The sequence below is a fragment of the Arvicanthis niloticus genome, chromosome 11, assembly GCF_011762505.2.
Source record: "Arvicanthis niloticus isolate mArvNil1 chromosome 11, mArvNil1.pat.X, whole genome shotgun sequence".
NCBI classification, from domain to species: domain Eukaryota; kingdom Metazoa; phylum Chordata; class Mammalia; order Rodentia; family Muridae; genus Arvicanthis; species Arvicanthis niloticus.
In genome coordinates, this window is record NC_047668.1 from 36678545 (window position 1) to 36684748 (window position 6204).

The following is a 6204-nucleotide window of genomic DNA, read 5'->3' on the forward strand; positions in this document are numbered from 1 at the left end:
CTCACCCAGAAAATTCTCCAGCCTGCTCCGCGACTACAAAACTCTTCTAATGCTTTTGAACGCCCACCATTTGTTCTCCATTCATCCAATCAACTTCGAACCGCACATCTTCTCTCTATCGGCGCGCAGACACGGGGCCACTTCTCATCTGTATGCTAATTATTTTGCCACATGGACAAAAGTAATAATGCTTTCAGACAGGAAACTAACAGGCCTGAAGTCGAAGATGGAAATTAATAAGTTGACACCACTAAACGCCGGGGAAGACGGGCATGCGTGCAGAGCCCTGCCTGGTGGATGCGGCGCAGCCTCCATCAGCAGGCAGCAGACAGACGGCCCTGGGCCGCCAGCACTGCCCAGGCTGCGAGCATCAGGCACAGGTTTCCTTAGAGACCACATCGCTGCCGCAGAGGCACACCGGGAGCATCCTGCTGACTTACCCTGCTCGGGCGGGCGGGCTGCTGTCCTTTAAGCAATATAAAACGCAGCCATTTCCTCAAACCCTAACTTCATCACTGATCTAGATGTTTCTCAATCTAACAGCTGTGAGTTAAAACCAGTAATTTCTATCCTTCCTGTTTACTAGGCTTTCAGCAGTCAGGCAAGATTGGGATGTGTGCTGTGTGCTTCCTACACTGTACCCACAGGCCTCTAAATCTCTAGAGCGGAGTGTGTGATGTGCAGTGCTGTATTTAATGTAATAGATGAGAACTGTAAATACGCAGGCTTACTGTTGGCTGCTACCCGCTAGGTGATGTATCTCAGAAAATCTCCCCTATCGTTGACGTTATGGTAAATGTGTATAGTGGTCCAAGAAACCTCACCAAAGTCAGCAGAACCTTGGTGTTTTCACTGGAACTACAGCTACACATCATAACAAAACAAAAAGGCATCGGGGCCTCCCCGGGCAGTTCTTAAGACTGGAGAACGGGCACCAGAGAGTTAACTGAAGGGTTCCCACCATCTCCCTGGCTTGTCAGCCACACTACAGCATCCCATCCGGCACAAGCTCCCTTTATTATTTTCCTTTAAAACAAGAGACAAAACTATTCTCTGAGTAACTTTTAGCATTATCGGCTCGTGCTGCCAGTATTTGAAGAAGAGAAAACAGGAAAAGTTTATTTTAAAAGAGAACAGACCCAATAAGATGCCAAAACCACAAAAGAGAACATAGCTATGTGACTTTCTGTACCACTTGGGGTTTTTTGTTTGTTTGCTTGTTTGTTTTTGGTGTGTGTGTGTGTGTGTGTGTGTGTTGTTTTGTTACCCCACCACCACCAGGTGCTGATTCTATAAATAACCTCTTAGGGCAAGCAACAAATGCTTCTGTGGTAGTAGCTGTCCCCTTCCTTCACCAGCCTCTTAGTGGAGCACACTAAATCATAACGAATGCTTGGTACCTCCCCTCTCCTGGAAGCTAGCTTTGACTATTCAGACTCCTGATGAGAAAAACTCTGGGAGATTGCAGACAAGCAACCTATAGGCATGTTCATATGAGGGGCAGCTGTAGCCAAGAAGGTCCATCCCTGGCCCCCTGTACCCCAAATCATGCCATCTTGTCATATTTGTGTAACCAAACAAGAGTGGACGGTGGCCAGGCAGGTGGAGAAATGGCTGTGGGAACTACTTAAGAGACTATGCAAAATCACTCAGAGGAGTTGGAAAGCTGCGGCAGCCAGGCAAATAAGCAACCACATGTCACCTTTAAAGGAAAGGGAAGAGGTACCTCTCTGCAGACGAGTTGGTGGCCATCAGCAAGTCCTCCTCAGCAGTCTGTCTCACTCACGCAGCTCCTCAACTGCCATGGAGAGCCCCAGGCACGTGTGGTCACAGATCCCTCCGTGTTTGCATTCCCTCCACCCCTCCCATCAGGACTGGCACTGTCAGCCCTGTGCACAGGAGTGCAAGGCAGAGCCCACAGCTCAGCCACTGGGGGCCTCCATAGGCACAGTGCGGGACTGGTTTCTGAGGGAGACTGACAGCAGTCCCAAGGTCCCAGGAACACCCTCTTCTTGCTCTCAGAGGTAATTCCTCTGAAGAGCATCTGCCTGGCGCGTGGTTACTACACAGGGTACCGCTTGCTCCCTCTCCAGTGCCCTGACAGAAACCTCCACAGCTCTCCACAAGGAGGCTTGCTGGGGACACCCAGTGTCCCTCCATCTTCCTATAGACAATGCGCTGCCATCAGAATACCTCCCTCCCCTTCTCTGCCTCCCACCCCCAGTAATCCCTACATGGGGCTTTTTCTTTCATCCAGAGCTATAGCACAACATTTCCTTCCCACCTAGCAGCCCTAGGCAGCAATGTTGGTCAGTATCTTCTCACACAATAAATAAGCACTTATGCATTCTCTCTAGTTTTCTAACACCTGGATTACATTTTCTCTGCCATCTATGATTACTTCTGCAGATACCCTGAGGGCTCATTAGGCCATCAAAGCTTAAAAAAACAAAACAAAACCCACTTTCATTGTGAAAACATTCACAGAAAAGTCATTGTGTATGCTAGAAGAATGCAGGTATGAAAGAGACAGAGCCAGGAGAGAGAGGGGCACAGAGATGAACAGGGGCAGAGTTAAAGAGAGGTCAGGAGGCCAGGAGAGGCAGGGAGAGAGGGATGGAGAAAGGAAGAGAACACAAAGATACTTCCAACTGAGTCACACAGCACTGAAACATAGCCTAATGATGGGAAAATGTACAGTTGTTTCTACTTTGTGCAAATTAGGACTGTTTTAGGCAATATATTCATATATGGGACATGCCAACTTAAAATGTTTGTTAAAAATACTAGCCATATATGTTATTTAGATATCACCCACACGCGCGCGCGCGCACACACACACACACACACACACACACACACACAGAGGCGCACACACGCACAATACACCAGAACAAAACACATATACAGTACTTTATTCTTTAAGTTCATAGCATGAGCTGTCTTTAGTTTGGAATATACATAGATGGGTGTTAGTTGAGGTATTGTATTTATGCAGTAGGGATGAAACTTAGCTTAGTGAGAAACATGTTAATGTTTTCCAAGTTTTTGTCCAAGTTCACCTCCTATGACTTTTGTCAAGGGATGCTACAAAATTTTAAAAGAAAAAAAAAAAAAGAGGCAGAGAGATTCTTAAAAATAAGAAAGGGAGGGACACTGTAGTGAGTGACCTTCCTGAGAGCCCAAGAACCTGAAGCTCTTTCACCTGCTGCTCCCTTGTGTCCTGGACAAGATTCTGGGGGACTCTTCAGACTTTCTTGTCAAATACTAGATGCATTTGTAAAACTAGTTATTGATTAGAAAACATGGCCCTTGAAAATGGGCAGCCAGTTGAGTGCAAGTTCAAGTTCAGGGCAGAGTGGTCCCTACCAAGGCAACCTCATTAGTTCCTCTTGTTTCATAAAGTGGACTTTTTTTTTTTTTTAAAGCAAAAGAATGACTAAAAGTTTAAGTTGTTTGTATTAGAAGAGATAATATGTATTTTTGAAACAACAGGTCTCCACCAAATTAGATTGTCTTGCAAGTTGACATGGGATGTCTGGTTTAGACATATGACATTTAAAATATTATTTTAGTAGCAAAAATAATTTCCTTAGATGTAATTGTCTTTTTTAAGTGGTTACATGTGGTACATTTCTACATAGAGCAAACAATGCAAATGAATATTCAAATTTTAAATCCATTATTTTTTTTTAAAATCTATATATAATGGTAACAAATAGAAAACTTTAAAAAACTTTAATACTGCAAAATAACTTTTATTTACATTTATTTTTGAAAGTTGGTAAAGAAAATGAACAGGTATCATCGGAGAGTGGGATAGTTTGTAAAAATTAATAAAAGCCAAAAAAATTTTAAGAGTTAAAAATTAAATTAAACCAGGTAGAAAGCATGCCAGGAATAATAAAGTTGCCACATCTGTTAGATCTGACCTCTAGCTATAACTACATGCTCTTAAACCTAGTTCATACAGCTACATAGTCCCAAGAAAAACTGTAGGCTTCTGTTCCTTTAAGAATTTTTGTGTATTAGTCATAAGTATTCTCAAGTTATTGGGCCTCAACCCTGGCCTCAGCTTCAAACACAGACCCATGAAGCTAGTGTTGGTTGGTGGTTCTGGGTGCCAGCTTCACTTCATAGAACAGTTCCTGCCATTTGTCCTTTCTGTCCTAGGGTAAACCTGTCTGCCCTGGCTCTTCTTTTCAAACTGATATTGTATTAATAACTGGACACCTTGAGATAAAGAGCATCCACTCCCAAAGTAGTGATGTTTGTAGTTTTAGAGTCCCAAAGCACATGAGTTATTTTGGCAGATTCATGTGTTTGATATTTATAAACTTGTGGATGCAATAGCAGCTGCAATGTCTTTACAAAATAAAAATCATGAGCTACAGATCCGGCCTGCCACCATCTTCAAAACATCCAATTGTGACTATAAACACCACTCGACTGCTACCTCAGTGAGCACTGTCATTAAGGTGATGCAAGTGAGCCGTTTTCACATAGGCAGTGGACCTCTAGGAAGTCGCTGCTGAATGCAATTGCTATCTGTCGCGGACAGCTCCCGGTGCTGAAAGGAGGCCAGGAAACCCTATCACAATGGCTCCCTCCACCAGCCTTTGAAAAATCACAGCAAACTGAATGGGGTGGAAAGTGCTCAGCTTGAATAGCACTGTCTACAGAACAATGGCGGCTAGCTCCAAATCCTGCTATAATCACATTAATGAGATTAATCAGTGAATTAGCGGCAGTCAAATGTCAGGGAGGCAAGGAGGAAGCCAACCAAGATGGGTGATTAACTTTGGGAGGGGGGAGGGGGGGAAATCAACTGTGCTCTGTCCAAGGATTTGCCGAAGTTGACAGATCTGATTCACAAATCTGAAGGCTGAAGGTAGAAATCAAAAGGCGGCCACACAGCCCTTCAGAGCACACTGTGGATGCAGCCACCACCCTGCCTGCTAGTCCTCTGAGGGAAATGATTTCAGGAATCTTCACAGACTGCCCACATTTTACAGTTTGAGGCTTTGAACTGGGTAGTAACTAATATTTAATGTTAATTTTATTTTTCCTAAACTCAAGCTAAAATACATTTTAAATGACTGACTAAGAGAAAGAGGGTCAAAGCAAGAGTTTTTTAAAAAGTGTATCAACATACAAACACCCTTTCAGTGGTCTAGCATAAACAACTATTTCAATAAATAAAATTTAATATTGATGTACAACTTTAAGGAGAGTTTCAGCCAACTGACTTACTGTACCACACTGAGGCAATTCAATCACTGATGCTCCTTTGGGTCAATTGAGAAAGGAAAACAATAAAGTTCTCTAAGGGGAATATATACTACACAGTTGTATTTAAAATGCACCACTAATACTTTGGGTTCATAGTTTTGGGTAGGTTGAAACTTAATCTTATAATATTGTTTTCAAAGGGAATTTTGAATAAAATACTTTCATTTTTAAAGTAAACATCTGTCCATCTATATGTAAAACATACCTTACTTTCTCCTTTCAAAAGCTACACCTCTTTTATAAAGTTGAACAATTAGAAAGACTCTCTCATGCTTGTAAGTGTTATGGGTACTTTTGTCTGTGGTGTTAGAAGTATAAACACTCGAACAAAAAAATTGTTATACAAATCACTTTATACTAATTAAATTAATAACATAATGATCAATAGCATATATAGTTTCAATGGTATAAGAAATTTGTCCTGATTAAATTAATGTTCCGTTCACACTCAGGTGACTATTTATATTATTTATTATTTATTCAGATCTATCTGGAAGTACAGTGTGAAGACTCAACTTTTTGTTTATGAAGTGATTTTTAAAAAAAAAACATACTCTGCTAAAACTTAAGTACTGTTTTGTTATTATGAACTTCAAACATTGAGGTTATTGTTTAAAATCTTTATTTGAGTTTATCAGATTTATAAACATCAACCAACTTTCTTTCTATAATTAGACAAATACAACAGTGCCTCGGGAGTAGCTAACATTCCCACAGCCCTTGCTTAAAATCCTTCCTTGTTTGTAAAGTGAAGTTAGCCACTCTCAGGAAGTTACTTCAGCTCAAATCACCGACCTCCAGACATGCAGTAAGTTTTTCGGTTTTCTCATTTTTTTTTATTTCTTTTTATAAACAAAAATCATTGTTCAGGCATGCAATCTATTACCCATTTTTGCTCTAAAGACAAGCTCC

The 6204-nt window shown here is 41.6% G+C and overlaps 1 protein-coding gene across 23 annotated transcripts in view; it reads right to left on the reverse strand.

Moving 5' to 3' along the window:
* Myt1l (myelin transcription factor 1 like) overlaps positions 1–6204 on the reverse strand; it is a 383678-nt gene that overhangs the window by 376974 nt on the left and 500 nt on the right. For 12 of the 23 annotated variants that reach the window (XM_076942030.1, XM_076942035.1, XM_076942034.1 and 9 more), the window contains exon 1: positions 6–432. The exons of 1 other annotated variant lie outside the window; for it this stretch is intronic. The gene's annotated coding sequence lies outside the window, so the exon portion shown is untranslated. Of the gene's footprint in view, positions 1–5; positions 657–1726; positions 1934–6204 lie in introns of those variants that run through there. 10 more of the 23 variants (XM_076942041.1, XM_034514012.2, XM_034514010.2 and 7 more) reach the window with 6 other exon arrangements.